The sequence below is a fragment of the Phalangium opilio genome, unplaced genomic scaffold (genome assembly GCF_054372755.1).
Source record: "Phalangium opilio isolate 3A_F unplaced genomic scaffold, DU_Popi_V2 ptg000077l_1, whole genome shotgun sequence".
Classification (NCBI taxonomy): domain Eukaryota; kingdom Metazoa; phylum Arthropoda; class Arachnida; order Opiliones; family Phalangiidae; genus Phalangium; species Phalangium opilio.
The window spans coordinates 11,355,636-11,371,089 of NW_028324185.1; the positions used below are offsets into that span (position 1 = coordinate 11,355,636).

Consider the following 15,454-nt stretch of genomic DNA (forward strand, 5'->3'; position numbering starts at 1 on the left):
AGAGTTTCGAGTGGCAGTGCCCCGTGGTTTAAGTAATCCACGAGAAAGGGAATCACGCAATTGGTCTTCCAACTCGCTGATAATAATGTTCCCAAGTGAATTTTTGTGATCAGCAAAGGTTATTGGGCAGTAGGTTTATGTTGGGCTCATTTCTTCTTCTTTCATCAGGTAATTGTGGAAGGCAAATGGTGGCTTTACAATTCTGTACACATTTTCAGGTTTCATTTGCATTGGCAATCTGAATATTCGCCACCCTGATGCGAGGATGCCAAAGGGATTTCCACTACATCTTCTACACCACGGGCCACTAAACTAAGAGGACATTTCAGCTCTTCTATCGGGCGGCGCTCAAGCTAAACGGTTTTTACTAGTGTCGCCTCTAGCGGTAGTTTATAAAAGGCGGAACTACGTCATTTCGGTAACAAGGTGAGTGAGGCTGGAAAACAGTATTTTTTAGACTAAGTAGTATTGAGTACAGCTTACCATCTGTCTTTTTAAGGCATAGCTTACTTTGAAAACAATCGTCTTTTAAATGTTTAGAACACAGGTACGTATTAGGTCCAATGTCATCTACTGTAAATCCGTTCTTATACTTTGCTAGCCAGTTAACCCATTGAATGCAATTTACTTGTTTAGTTTTATATTTGGGAAAGGGTATAAACCGAACTCCTTGCATATGAGGCTTAGTGCTGTAGCGACTATCGATGTTGCAGTTAGGGAATACACAATACTTTACACCCATTATAAATAATAGAGTTAAATTGAGAAGTAAACGTCAAAACTAAAAAGCGAGACAGGCCTAAAGCTATTATAATAGTAGCAGAAGACAGACTGGCAGAGTAATTAGTCTATTGTACGGTAGATGGCGTTGCGGTACGTGTTACACGTTCCGGTTCGACCCCCTTTTTCCCTCCTAACTCACATAGATGCCCGTTTCTTTGAAGAGGCAAAGCTAGAGCTGAAATGTCCTCTTAGTTTAGTGGCCCGTGTCTACACCATATATATGTAAATTCTTTAATGTCTCCCAATTGACTCAGAATAACTGTTACTAACCTTGCTCGACTAAGTCGGTAATTGAACCCTCTTCGTTTTGCATTAAGTTGCTTCACCGAGTAGGGTCTTTAAAAATTAGGAAGCGGCTGAAAAGCTTCATCACGGAGTAGCACATGCCCAACCTGTAACTGACTTTCCGGTAGGAAGCGATCCTTAGGAAATTCCAGTAGTCCATTCTCAACAGCTATACCGAAGCTGTAGGATTTAAGCAGTCCTCCGTCAGAGATAGAGCCATAGCCCCGACATCAACAGTAACAAAGCAGTATTTTGCATCAACTACAGTCATTAACACTATCAAATTAAAACCCTTTAGCAACGTAAAGTATAGATATTACGATTCGCCTATAGCAATTCTACACATTTTTATAATTTAAATACCTTATAATTATAGAATTTTGTTCCACTTTTGGCAGGCTGCTCGACTGCAACGTGCTAACAATCAACGGCTCCGCAGCACAAGGGAAAAGTCGAAACGTTTTCAAATTCCATCGCTGCGACTTTCCATGTTGATAGAGTTGGTTGCTATTCACGATATGCTTGATATCAATGTATGGTACATAAATTACTATAAAAACAAAATCAGAGTATGCCTATCTGCAAATATATGGGCTTTAGTACATCCAGGAGTCCATCGCATTTTGAGTACAAAAATCAAGCTTTACCCATACCCTCTTCTGAGCTTGGTTCAGCCAAACACCGCGACGCTAGCGCCACCACACAAATTCTCGCCTCTGAGAGAGCCGTGCGATAGTGGCGGTCCCAAGAGAAAAAATTGTCTCTAAAAGGGTGTTTCTTTTTATCTTTTCAATTTCCCGAACACAAGGGAGCCTATAAGAACAGAGGGCGTGTCTGAGAGGTAAAAAGTGACAACGGAAATTCCCCAGAACGCCACGCGGCGCAGAGGCTAGCGTGGATATTAGGGTTAGGGACCCGGTAGTTTTTTTTAAATACGAGAAAACCTTTTTTTGTCGTTTAAGATAATATAATTTTATGAAGAATATAATGTAACTTAGTAAATTTAGTCTTCTGAATATGAGCAATATATTAAAAATTGAGAGGAAGCATTAACCGAAAACTGATAAAAAATACAAAGTTCAAGATTTTACGTACGTGAAAAAAACAGAGCACCTGTGGAACTCTCCCGCCAAGCCTTATTCTACTCCCCCCCTATACCATTTTTTGTCGTCGGGACAAGTGGCAAGAGGAAACTATTGAGATGGGAACGTTTCGATTGGACAAAACTAACTAACGTTACCACGTTCGTGAAAAAACTACTCTCAGAAATATTTTTGGCGCCAAGCCCGGCTTGAAACAGGGGAAAAATATTACCCCAAAACTAGTCGGAAAACAGGGGGGGGTTTGAACCAAATTTCCACACTGAAGACGGCCAGGGTATAAACCGTTACATCTCAGTACTTTGAGGGGGGTTGTGGACTTCAGGTACAGTCTGTTAGAAAAGTCTTTGCCCGTTGATTTTTTTTCAGAAAATTTTGAATAATCACAGAGAATTGATATTTGACACTAAGATACATATTTTAGTTTTCCATCAAATGAGACCAAATTTGAAGTCGTAGGTCCAAGCACGTGCTAAAAAACGCGAATTTTTCGAAAATCTGAAAATGTTCAACTTTTTAAATATTAGTTTTTGGAGAAAATAAATGAGATTTTCGTTATCAGGGGGGTCAATTTATATTTAGAAAGTGTGTTCAATTTCCTTGTATCTTTAATATTTCGAAAGATATTTCAATTTGTTTAAATTTATAAAATTGAGAACCCTCTAAGTTCCACAAAAAGTGAAAATGAAAAAACCCAGATATCTAGAACATCCCATATAGGCTATTTCTACCTATCTTTTTGTTGATATGACGAATTAGTAAGTTCCAGCTAACTTGAACTTTTCATTTAAAGGGATACATAAATGATCTGAATTTTAAGAATAACCAGAAAGGTCGGTCTACTCAAGCCAAATATAACCCAAAAGGTGAAGGTTTAAGGTCGGTATTTTCTTAAGTAGCTGTGATCTTATATTTGAAAAGGTAGTTTGTTTATTAGTTTATTTAGGCTTTAGGGACAGTCACGGTTAGTTACCCAATTTGACCACTAACAATAGAGGATGATTTCACATGTGGATTAGCTGAGTCTGGGTCTACGAATGTCTAGTTATTCACTCTCTTAGGGACGTCCTATTGTAGACCCGCAACATATTAGTTTTATGAATAAACCCTGGTTAAGCATTGTTATTTTGAATTTGAGAGTTGTCAAACACCTGGTTTAAGTCAATTTTTACACCCGAACAACGCCGCGTAGCTAGAATAGTTTGAAATCCTTAACCACCACACTAACTTATTCATAGAAAGAATCTTTTTTACGATTGCTGTGACGATCAATTTCTGAATGTCTTGGGTCATGAGTGAAAACGGTACTTTCAAATGATCATTGGTATGAAATTTCGGGCTTTTCTATTGCCAGGCCTATCGCAACATTGTTAGTACGAGAGCAGTTACCACAAATACAAGTGGATTTTTAGTTCCGAATCTCAAATTTACTTCGAAACGGTATACGGACTAAATACCCTCAAGACCGAAACCCCAGGTCATAATCCCCACTATGGAAAAAAAATAAAACACCCTCCTTAGACAAAATCCCCGGTCGTTTTCCCCCATCTCAAGGCAAAATCCCCCGGTCATTTTCACCCATCCTAGAAGAAAGTAACCCCCCTTCCATTCTCAAGGCAAAATCCTCTGGTCCGTTTCGCCTATCCTAGAAAACCCCCCATTCTCTAGGCAAAATCCCCCGGTCATTTTTCCTCATACTAGAAGAAAGTAAAGCCCTACATTCTCAAGGCAAAATCACCTGGTCATTTTCCCTCATCCTAGAAGAAAGTAAAACCCCATTCTCAAGGCAAAATCCCCCGGTCATTTTCCCTCATCCTAGAAGAAAGTAACCCCCCTCCCATTCTCAAGGCAAAATCCTCTGGTCCGTTTTACCTATCCTAGAAGAGAGTAAAGCCCACCCCATTCTCAAGGCAAAATCCCCTGGTCATTTTCCCTCATCCTGGAAGAAAGTAAAGCCCCCTATTCTCAAGGCAAAATCCCCTGGTCATTTTCCCTCATCCCAGAAGAAAGTAAAGCCCCCCCATTCTCAAGGCAAAATCCCCCGGTCATTTTTCCTCATCCTAGAAGAAAGTAACCCTCCCCCCCATTCTCAAGGCAAAATCCCCCGGTCATTTTCCCTCATCCTAGAAGAGTTTAAAGCCCCCCATTCTCAAGGCAAAATCCCCCGGTCATTTTCCCTCATCCTAGAAGAGTTTAAAGCCCCCCATTCTCAAGGCAAAATCCCCCGGTAATTTTCCCGCTATCCTAGAAACACCTCACTTGGATAGACTATTGGATTTCTTACTTGCGGTTTCAGTGTTACTTTTGCCAAAAAAAAATTCCTTTTTATAGAAAAATATTTTATTATGTAGAGCGCCAATAAATTGATAAAAGAGGCAAACAAGACAGAGACTGCGGCAGTTATAATAAACTTCCTGCATGGTTCGTGTGCCGAAATTACCAACATCTACTTAACATAATTTATAAATTTTAAATTCCAATAGCTCAACTCGGCTCGCATTTTGGCCTTTCCGGAGGTGCCCTCGCCCGCCGCTGCCTTTCCGGAGGTGCCCTCGCCCGCCGCTGCCTTTCCGGAGGTGCCCTCGCCCGCCGCTGCCTTTCCGGAGGTGCCCTCGCCCGCCGCTGCCTTTTCGGAGGTGCCCTCGCCCGCCGCTGCCTTTTCGGAGGTGCCCTCGCCCGCCGCTGCCTTTTCGGAGGTGCCCTCGCCCGCCGCTGCCTTTTCGGAGGTGCCCTCGCCCGCCGCTGCCTTTTCGGAGGTGCCCTCGCCCGCCGCTGCCTTTTCGGAGGTGCCCTCGCCCGACGCTGCCTTTTCGGAGGTGCCCTCGCCCGACGCTGCCTTTTCGGAGGTGCCCTCGCCCGACGCTGCCTTTTCGGGGGTGCCCTCGCCCGACGCTGCCTTTTCGGAGGTGCCCTCGCCCGACGCTGCCTTTTCGGAGGTGCCCTCGCCCGACGCTGCCTTTTCGGAGGTGCCCTCGCCCGACACTGCCTTTTCGGAGGTGCCCTCGCCCGCCGCTGCCTTTTCGGAGGTGCCCTCGCCCGCCGCTGCCTTTTCGGAGGTGCCCTCGCCCGCCGCTGCCTTTTCGGAGGTGCCCTCGCCCGCCGCTGCCTTTTCGGAGGTGCCCTCGCCCGCCGCTGCCTTTTCGGAGGTGCCCTCGCCCGCCGCTGCCTTTTCGGAGGTGCCCTCGCCCGCCGCTGCCTTTTCGGAGGTGCCCTCGCCCGCCGCTGCTTCTTGTTGGGGATCTCGCTCTGTTTTGGTTTGTTGTCCTTCCCTACCGTCTGTAACTAAGTTACAGACAGTCTTTCCTCTTTTTTCATCACTAGAAGAGTTTCCTGCTTTGCCTTTAGCTTCTGCCCCAGTCTGGGTATCGCTTTCTTCCCGTTCTTCTCTCCCTGCCCCGGTTTCTTCTCGCCCGGCCCCGGTTTCTCCTCGCCCGGCCCCAGTTTCTTCTCGCCCTACCCCAGTTTCTTCTCGCCCTACCCCAGTTTCATCTCGCCCTTCCTTGGTTTCTTCTCGCCCTACCCTGGTTATATCTCGCCCTTCCTTGGTTTCTCCTCGCCCTACCCTGGTTTTATCTCGCCCTACCCCGGTTTCTTCTCGCCCTACCCTGGTTTTATCTCGCCCTTCCTTGGTTTCTCCTCGCCCTTCCTTGGTTTCTCCTCGCCCTACCCTGGTTTTATCTCGCCCTACCCCGGTTTCTCCTCGCCCTTCCTCGGTTTCTCCTCGCCCTTCCTCGGTTTCTTCTCGCCCGGCCCCGGTTTCTCCTCGCCCTTCCTCGGTTTCTTCTCGCCCGGCCCCGGTTTCTCCTCGCCCTTCCTCGGTTTCTTCTCGCCCGGCCCCGGTTTCTCCTCGCCCTTCCTCGGTTTCTTCTCGCCCGGCCCCGGTTTCTCCTCGCCCTTCCTCGGTTTCTTCTCGCCCGGCCCCGGTTTCTCCTCGCCCTTCCTCGGTTTCTTCTCGCCCGGCCCCGGTTTCTCCTCGCCCTTCCTCGGTTTCTTCTCGCCCGGCCCCGGTTTCTCCTCGCCCTTCCTCGGTTTCTTCTCGCCCGGCCCCGGTTTCTCCTCGCCCTTCCTCGGTTTCTTCTCGCCCGGCCCCGGTTTCTCCTCGCCCTTCCTCGGTTTCTTCTCGCCCGGCCCCGGTTTCTCCTCGCCCTTCCTCGGTTTCTTCTCGCCCGGCCCCGGTTTCTCCTCGCCCTTTCTCGGTTTCTTCTCGCCCGGCCCCGGTTTCTCCTCGCCCGGCCCCGGTTTCTTCTCGCCCGGCCCCGGTTTCTCCTCGCCCGGCCCCGGTTTCTTCTCGCCCTTCCTCGGTTTCTCCTCGCCCGGCCCCGGTTTCTTCTCGCCCTTCCTCGGTTTCTCCTCGCCCGGCCCCGGTTTCTCCTCGCCCTTCCTCGGTTTCTTCTCGCCCGGCCCCGGTTTCTCCTCGCCCTTCCTCGGTTTCTTCTCGCCCGGCCCCGGTTTCTCCTCGCCCTTCCTCGGTTTCTTCTCGCCCGGCCCCGGTTTCTCCTCGCCCTTCCTCGGTTTCTTCTCGCCCGGCCCCGGTTTCTCCTCGCCCTTCCTCGGTTTCTTCTCGCCCGGCCCCGGTTTCTCCTCGCCCTTCCTCGGTTTCTTCTCGCCCGGCCCCGGTTTCTTCTCGCCCGGCCCCGGTTTCTCCTCGCCCTTCCTCGGTTTCTTCTCGCCCGGCCCCGGTTTCTCCTCGCCCGGCCCCGGTTTCTCCTCGCCCTTCCTCGGTTTCTTCTCGCCCGGCCCCGGTTTCTCCTCGCCCTTCCTCGGTTTCTTCTCGCCCGGCCCCGGTTTCTCCTCGCCCTTCCTCGGTTTCTTCTCGCCCGGCCCCGGTTTCTCCTCGCCCTTCCTCGGTTTCTTCTCGCCCGGCCCCGGTTTCTCCTCGCCCTTCCTCGGTTTCTTCTCGCCCGGCCCCGGTTTCTCCTCGCCCTTCCTCGGTTTCTTCTCGCCCGGCCCCGGTTTCTCCTCGCCCTTCCTCGGTTTCTTCTCGCCCGGCCCCGGTTTCTCCTCGCCCTTCCTCGGTTTCTTCTCGCCCGGCCCCGGTTTCTCCTCGCCCTTCCTCGGTTTCTTCTCGCCCGGCCCCGGTTTCTCCTCGCCCTTCCTCGGTTTCTTCTCGCCCGGCCCCGGTTTCTCCTCGCCCTTCCTCGGTTTCTTCTCGCCCGGCCCCGGTTTCTCCTCGCCCTTCCTCGGTTTCTCCTCGCCCGGCCCCGGTTTCTCCTCGCCCTTCCTCGGTTTCTCCTCGCCCGGCCCCGGTTTCTCCTCGCCCTTCCTCGGTTTCTCCTCGCCCGGCCCCGGTTTCTCCTCGCCCGGCCCCGGTTTCTCCTCGCCCTTCCTCGGTTTCTTCTCGCCCGGCCCCGGTTTCTCCTCGCCCGGCCCCGGTTTCTTCTCGCCCGGCCCCGGTTTCTCCTCGCCCGGCCCCGGTTTCTCCTCGCCCGGCCCCGGTTTCTCCTCGCCCGGCCCCGGTTTCTCCTCGCCCGGCCCCGGTTTCTCCTCGCCCGGCCCCGGTTTCTCCTCGCCCGGCCCCGGTTTCTCCTCGCCCGGCCCCGGTTTCTCCTCGCCCGGCCCCGGTTTCTTCTCGCCCGGCCCCGGTTTCTCCTCGCCCTTCCTCGGTTTCTCCTCGCCCTTCCTCGGTTTCTCCTCGCCCGGCCCCGGTTTCTCCTCGCCCGGCCCCGGTTTCTCCTCGCCCTTCCTCGGTTTCTCCTCGCCCGGCCCCGGTTTCTCCTCGCCCTTCCTCGGTTTCTCCTCGCCCGGCCCCGGTTTCTCCTCGCCCTTCCTCGGTTTCTCCTCGCCCGGCCCCGGTTTCTCCTCGCCCGGCCCCGGTTTCTCCTCGCCCGGCCCCGGTTTCTCCTCGCCCGGCCCCGGTTTCTCCTCGCCCGGCCCCGGTTTCTCCTCGCCCGGCCCCGGTTTCTCCTCGCCCGGCCCCGGTTTCTCCTCGCCCTTCCTCGGTTTCTTCTCGCCCGGCCCCGGTTTCTTCTCGCCCTTCCTCGGTTTCTTCTCGCCCGGCCCCGGTTTCTCCTCGCCCTTCCTCGGTTTCTTCTCGCCCGGCCCCGGTTTCTCCTCGCCCTTCCTCGGTTTCTCCTCGCCCGGCCCCGGTTTCTCCTCGCCCTTCCTCGGTTTCTCCTCGCCCGGCCCCGGTTTCTCCTCGCCCTTCCTCGGTTTCTCCTCGCCCGGCCCCGGTTTCTCCTCGCCCGGCCCCGGTTTCTCCTCGCCCTTCCTCGGTTTCTTCTCGCCCGGCCCCGGTTTCTCCTCGCCCGGCCCCGGTTTCTTCTCGCCCGGCCCCGGTTTCTCCTCGCCCGGCCCCGGTTTCTCCTCGCCCGGCCCCGGTTTCTCCTCGCCCGGCCCCGGTTTCTCCTCGCCCGGCCCCGGTTTCTCCTCGCCCGGCCCCGGTTTCTCCTCGCCCGGCCCCGGTTTCTCCTCGCCCGGCCCCGGTTTCTCCTCGCCCTTCCTCGGTTTCTCCTCGCCCTTCCTCGGTTTCTTCTCGCCCGGCCCCGGTTTCTCCTCGCCCTTCCTCGGTTTCTCCTCGCCCGGCCCCGGTTTCTCCTCGCCCTTCCTCGGTTTCTCCTCGCCCGGCCCCGGTTTCTCCTCGCCCTTCCTCGGTTTCTCCTCGCCCGGCCCCGGTTTCTCCTCGCCCTTCCTCGGTTTCTCCTCGCCCGGCCCCGGTTTCTCCTCGCCCGGCCCCGGTTTCTCCTCGCCCGGCCCCGGTTTCTCCTCGCCCGGCCCCGGTTTCTCCTCGCCCGGCCCCGGTTTCTCCTCGCCCGGCCCCGGTTTCTCCTCGCCCGGCCCCGGTTTCTCCTCGCCCGGCCCCGGTTTCTCCTCGCCCGGCCCCGGTTTCTCCTCGCCCGGCCCCGGTTTCTCCTCGCCCGGCCCCGGTTTCTCCTCGCCCGGCCCCGGTTTCTCCTCGCCCGGCCCCGGTTTCTCCTCGCCCGGCCCCGGTTTCTCCTCGCCCGGCCCCGGTTTCTCCTCGCCCGGCCCCGGTTTCTCCTCGCCCGGCCCCGGTTTCTCCTCGCCCGGCCCCGGTTTCTCCTCGCCCGGCCCCGGTTTCTCCTCGCCCGGCCCCGGTTTCTCCTCGCCCGGCCCCGGTTTCTCCTCGCCCGGCCCCGGTTTCTCCTCGCCCGGCCCCGGTTTCTCCTCGCCCGGCCCCGGTTTCTCCTCGCCCGGCCCCGGTTTCTCCTCGCCCGGCCCCGGTTTCTCCTCGCCCGGCCCCGGTTTCTCCTCGCCCGGCCCCGGTTTCTCCTCGCCCGGCCCCGGTTTCTCCTCGCCCGGCCCCGGTTTCTCCTCGCCCGGCCCCGGTTTCTCCTCGCCCGGCCCCGGTTTCTCCTCGCCCGGCCCCGGTTTCTCCTCGCCCGGCCCCGGTTTCTCCTCGCCCGGCCCCGGTTTCTCCTCGCCCGGCCCCGGTTTCTCCTCGCCCGGCCCCGGTTTCTCCTCGCCCGGCCCCGGTTTCTCCTCGCCCGGCCCCGGTTTCTCCTCGCCCGGCCCCGGTTTCTCCTCGCCCGGCCCCGGTTTCTCCTCGCCCGGCCCCGGTTTCTCCTCGCCCGGCCCCGGTTTCTCCTCGCCCGGCCCCGGTTTCTCCTCGCCCGGCCCCGGTTTCTCCTCGCCCGGCCCCGGTTTCTCCTCGCCCGGCCCCGGTTTCTCCTCGCCCGGCCCCGGTTTCTCCTCGCCCGGCCCCGGTTTCTCCTCGCCCGGCCCCGGTTTCTCCTCGCCCGGCCCCGGTTTCTCCTCGCCCGGCCCCGGTTTCTCCTCGCCCGGCCCCGGTTTCTCCTCGCCCGGCCCCGGTTTCTCCTCGCCCGGCCCCGGTTTCTCCTCGCCCGGCCCCGGTTTCTCCTCGCCCGGCCCCGGTTTCTCCTCGCCCTTCCTCGGTTTCTCCTCGCCCGGCCCCGGTTTCTCCTCGCCCTTCCTCGGTTTCTCCTCGCCCTTCCTCGGTTTCTCCTCGCCCGGCCCCGGTTTCTCCTCGCCCGGCCCCGGTTTCTCCTCGCCCGGCCCCGGTTTCTCCTCGCCCGGCCCCGGTTTCTCCTCGCCCTTCCTCGGTTTCTCCTCGCCCTTCCTCGGTTTCTCCTCGCCCTTCCTCGGTTTCTCCTCGCCCTTCCTCGGTTTCTCCTCGCCCTTCCTCGGTTTCTCCTCGCCCTTCCTCGGTTTCTCCTCGCCCTTCCTCGGTTTCTCCTCGCCCTTCCTCGGTTTCTCCTCGCCCTTCCTCGGTTTCTCCTCGCCCTTCCTCGGTTTCTCCTCGCCCTTCCTCGGTTTCTCCTCGCCCTTCCTCGGTTTCTCCTCGCCCTTCCTCGGTTTCTCCTCGCCCTTCCTCGGTTTCTCCTCGCCCTTCCTCGGTTTCTCCTCGCCCTTCCTCGGTTTCTCCTCGCCCTTCCTCGGTTTCTCCTCGCCCTTCCTCGGTTTCTCCTCGCCCTTCCTCGGTTTCTCCTCGCCCTTCCTCGGTTTCTCCTCGCCCTTCCTCGGTTTCTCCTCGCCCTTCCTCGGTTTCTCCTCGCCCTTCCTCGGTTTCTCCTCGCCCTTCCTCGGTTTCTCCTCGCCCTTCCTCGGTTTCTCCTCGCCCTTCCTCGGTTTCTCCTCGCCCTTCCTCGGTTTCTCCTCGCCCTTCCTCGGTTTCTCCTCGCCCTTCCTCGGTTTCTCCTCGCCCTTCCTCGGTTTCTCCTCGCCCTTCCTCGGTTTCTCCTCGCCCTTCCTCGGTTTCTCCTCGCCCTTCCTCGGTTTCTCCTCGCCCTTCCTCGGTTTCTCCTCGCCCTTCCTCGGTTTCTCCTCGCCCTTCCTCGGTTTCTCCTCGCCCTTCCTCGGTTTCTCCTCGCCCTTCCTCGGTTTCTCCTCGCCCTTCCTCGGTTTCTCCTCGCCCTTCCTCGGTTTCTCCTCGCCCTTCCTCGGTTTCTCCTCGCCCTTCCTCGGTTTCTCCTCGCCCTTCCTCGGTTTCTCCTCGCCCTTCCTCGGTTTCTCCTCGCCCTTCCTCGGTTTCTCCTCGCCCTTCCTCGGTTTCTCCTCGCCCTTCCTCGGTTTCTCCTCGCCCGGCCCCGGTTTCTCCTCGCCCGGCCCCGGTTTCTCCTCGCCCTTCCTCGGTTTCTCCTCGCCCTTCCTCGGTTTCTCCTCGCCCTTCCTCGGTTTCTCCTCGCCCGGCCCCGGTTTCTCCTCGCCCGGCCCCGGTTTCTCCTCGCCCGGCCCCGGTTTCTCCTCGCCCGGCCCCGGTTTCTCCTCGCCCGGCCCCGGTTTCTCCTCGCCCGGCCCCGGTTTCTCCTCGCCCGGCCCCGGTTTCTCCTCGCCCGGCCCCGGTTTCTCCTCGCCCGGCCCCGGTTTCTCCTCGCCCGGCCCCGGTTTCTCCTCGCCCGGCCCCGGTTTCTCCTCGCCCGGCCCCGGTTTCTCCTCGCCCGGCCCCGGTTTCTCCTCGCCCGGCCCCGGTTTCTCCTCGCCCGGCCCCGGTTTCTCCTCGCCCGGCCCCGGTTTCTCCTCGCCCGGCCCCGGTTTCTCCTCGCCCGGCCCCGGTTTCTCCTCGCCCGGCCCCGGTTTCTCCTCGCCCGGCCCCGGTTTCTCCTCGCCCGGCCCCGGTTTCTCCTCGCCCGGCCCCGGTTTCTCCTCGCCCGGCCCCGGTTTCTCCTCGCCCGGCCCCGGTTTCTCCTCGCCCGGCCCCGGTTTCTCCTCGCCCGGCCCCGGTTTCTCCTCGCCCGGCCCCGGTTTCTCCTCGCCCGGCCCCGGTTTCTCCTCGCCCGGCCCCGGTTTCTCCTCGCCCGGCCCCGGTTTCTCCTCGCCCGGCCCCGGTTTCTCCTCGCCCGGCCCCGGTTTCTCCTCGCCCGGCCCCGGTTTCTCCTCGCCCGGCCCCGGTTTCTCCTCGCCCGGCCCCGGTTTCTCCTCGCCCGGCCCCGGTTTCTCCTCGCCCGGCCCCGGTTTCTCCTCGCCCGGCCCCGGTTTCTCCTCGCCCGGCCCCGGTTTCTCCTCGCCCGGCCCCGGTTTCTCCTCGCCCGGCCCCGGTTTCTCCTCGCCCGGCCCCGGTTTCTCCTCGCCCGGCCCCGGTTTCTCCTCGCCCGGCCCCGGTTTCTCCTCGCCCGGCCCCGGTTTCTCCTCGCCCGGCCCCGGTTTCTCCTCGCCCGGCCCCGGTTTCTCCTCGCCCGGCCCCGGTTTCTCCTCGCCCGGCCCCGGTTTCTCCTCGCCCGGCCCCGGTTTCTCCTCGCCCGGCCCCGGTTTCTCCTCGCCCGGCCCCGGTTTCTCCTCGCCCGGCCCCGGTTTCTCCTCGCCCGGCCCCGGTTTCTCCTCGCCCGGCCCCGGTTTCTCCTCGCCCGGCCCCGGTTTCTCCTCGCCCGGCCCCGGTTTCTCCTCGCCCGGCCCCGGTTTCTCCTCGCCCGGCCCCGGTTTCTCCTCGCCCGGCCCCGGTTTCTCCTCGCCCGGCCCCGGTTTCTCCTCGCCCGGCCCCGGTTTCTCCTCGCCCGGCCCCGGTTTCTCCTCGCCCGGCCCCGGTTTCTCCTCGCCCGGCCCCGGTTTCTCCTCGCCCGGCCCCGGTTTCTCCTCGCCCGGCCCCGGTTTCTCCTCGCCCGGCCCCGGTTTCTCCTCGCCCGGCCCCGGTTTCTCCTCGCCCGGCCCCGGTTTCTCCTCGCCCGGCCCCGGTTTCTCCTCGCCCGGCCCCGGTTTCTCCTCGCCCGGCCCCGGTTTCTCCTCGCCCGGCCCCGGTTTCTCCTCGCCCGGCCCCGGTTTCTCCTCGCCCGGCCCCGGTTTCTCCTCGCCCGGCCCCGGTTTCTCCTCGCCCGGCCCCGGTTTCTCCTCGCCCGGCCCCGGTTTCTCCTCGCCCGGCCCCGGTTTCTCCTCGCCCGGCCCCGGTTTCTCCTCGCCCGGCCCCGGTTTCTCCTCGCCCGGCCCCGGTTTCTCCTCGCCCGGCCCCGGTTTCTCCTCGCCCGGCCCCGGTTTCTCCTCGCCCGGCCCCGGTTTCTCCTCGCCCGGCCCCGGTTTCTCCTCGCCCGGCCCCGGTTTCTCCTCGCCCGGCCCCGGTTTCTCCTCGCCCGGCCCCGGTTTCTCCTCGCCCGGCCCCGGTTTCTCCTCGCCCGGCCCCGGTTTCTCCTCGCCCGGCCCCGGTTTCTCCTCGCCCGGCCCCGGTTTCTCCTCGCCCGGCCCCGGTTTCTCCTCGCCCGGCCCCGGTTTCTCCTCGCCCGGCCCCGGTTTCTCCTCGCCCGGCCCCGGTTTCTCCTCGCCCGGCCCCGGTTTCTCCTCGCCCGGCCCCGGTTTCTCCTCGCCCGGCCCCGGTTTCTCCTCGCCCGGCCCCGGTTTCTCCTCGCCCGGCCCCGGTTTCTCCTCGCCCGGCCCCGGTTTCTCCTCGCCCGGCCCCGGTTTCTCCTCGCCCGGCCCCGGTTTCTCCTCGCCCGGCCCCGGTTTCTCCTCGCCCGGCCCCGGTTTCTCCTCGCCCGGCCCCGGTTTCTCCTCGCCCGGCCCCGGTTTCTCCTCGCCCGGCCCCGGTTTCTCCTCGCCCGGCCCCGGTTTCTCCTCGCCCGGCCCCGGTTTCTCCTCGCCCGGCCCCGGTTTCTCCTCGCCCGGCCCCGGTTTCTCCTCGCCCGGCCCCGGTTTCTCCTCGCCCGGCCCCGGTTTCTCCTCGCCCGGCCCCGGTTTCTCCTCGCCCGGCCCCGGTTTCTCCTCGCCCGGCCCCGGTTTCTCCTCGCCCGGCCCCGGTTTCTCCTCGCCCGGCCCCGGTTTCTCCTCGCCCGGCCCCGGTTTCTCCTCGCCCGGCCCCGGTTTCTCCTCGCCCGGCCCCGGTTTCTCCTCGCCCGGCCCCGGTTTCTCCTCGCCCGGCCCCGGTTTCTCCTCGCCCGGCCCCGGTTTCTCCTCGCCCGGCCCCGGTTTCTCCTCGCCCGGCCCCGGTTTCTCCTCGCCCGGCCCCGGTTTCTCCTCGCCCGGCCCCGGTTTCTCCTCGCCCGGCCCCGGTTTCTCCTCGCCCGGCCCCGGTTTCTCCTCGCCCGGCCCCGGTTTCTCCTCGCCCGGCCCCGGTTTCTCCTCGCCCGGCCCCGGTTTCTCCTCGCCCGGCCCCGGTTTCTCCTCGCCCGGCCCCGGTTTCTCCTCGCCCGGCCCCGGTTTCTCCTCGCCCGGCCCCGGTTTCTCCTCGCCCGGCCCCGGTTTCTCCTCGCCCGGCCCCGGTTTCTCCTCGCCCGGCCCCGGTTTCTCCTCGCCCGGCCCCGGTTTCTCCTCGCCCGGCCCCGGTTTCTCCTCGCCCGGCCCCGGTTTCTCCTCGCCCGGCCCCGGTTTCTCCTCGCCCGGCCCCGGTTTCTCCTCGCCCGGCCCCGGTTTCTCCTCGCCCGGCCCCGGTTTCTCCTCGCCCGGCCCCGGTTTCTCCTCGCCCGGCCCCGGTTTCTCCTCGCCCGGCCCCGGTTTCTCCTCGCCCGGCCCCGGTTTCTCCTCGCCCGGCCCCGGTTTCTCCTCGCCCTTCCTCGGTTTCTCCTCGCCCTTCCTCGGTTTCTCCTCGCCCTTCCTCGGTTTCTCCTCGCCCTTCCTCGGTTTCTCCTCGCCCTTCCTCGGTTTCTCCTCGCCCTTCCTCGGTTTCTCCTCGCCCTACCTCGGTTTCTCCACGCCCTACCTCGGTTTCTCCACGCCCTTCCTCGGTTTCTCCTCGCCCTTCCTCGGTTTCTCCTCGCCCTACCTCGGTTTCTCCACGCCCTACCTCGGTTTCTCCACGCCCTTCCTCGGTTTCTCCTCTCCCTACCCCGGTTTCTCCTCGTCCTACCCCGGTTTCTCCACGCCCTACCCCGGTTTCTCCTCTCCCTACCCCGGTTTCTCCTCGCCCTACCCCGGTTTCTCCTCGCCCTACCCCGGTTTCTCCTCTCCCTACCCCGGTTTCTCCTCGCCCTACCCCGGTTTCTCCTCGCCCTACCCCGGTTTCTCCTCGCCCTTCCTCGGTTTCTTCACTTCCGGTCTATTCTGTTTCTATAAGTAATCGCTTTGATTGCCTTTCAATGGATATTATTGATGGAAGTTCTGGGAAGTGCTCTTTTGTTTCTTAGCAGGGTGCCAAGAAGAACTCTGCAAAGACGAAGAACTCTGCAAAGAAGACCTCGAGGAAAAACTCCTTTGTTTCTTTTGAAGATGCAACTTTTCTAGGTGGAGGAGAGGATGAATCCAACTGCCACCCGAAGGAAGATTCTTCAAAAGTTAGCAACTCGCCAGTGAAGGAAGCAAGCCTGCCAGACGCTATCTCAGTAGGAAAGAAATTTCCTAATTTTAAGGATTTTGAAGAAACATTGGCCAAGTGGAGTGAAAGTAATAGCCACCCTTTGACTAAGCTCAGAAGCCAATTAGCAGGAGGTGAGTATAAATCTATTACATATGTCTGTAAG

The 15,454-nt window shown here is 60.6% G+C and overlaps 1 long non-coding RNA gene across 1 annotated transcript; it reads right to left on the reverse strand.

Moving 5' to 3' along the window:
- Positions 1-304: 304 nt before the first annotated feature.
- Positions 305-931, reverse strand: LOC149658477 (uncharacterized). Its single transcript, XR_016370077.1, has 2 exons — positions 511-931; positions 305-436 (listed from the first exon to the last, which is right to left on the reverse strand). It is a non-coding gene; the product is annotated as an uncharacterized LOC149658477 (long non-coding RNA).
- Between the last annotated feature and the right edge of the window lie 14,523 nt (positions 932-15,454).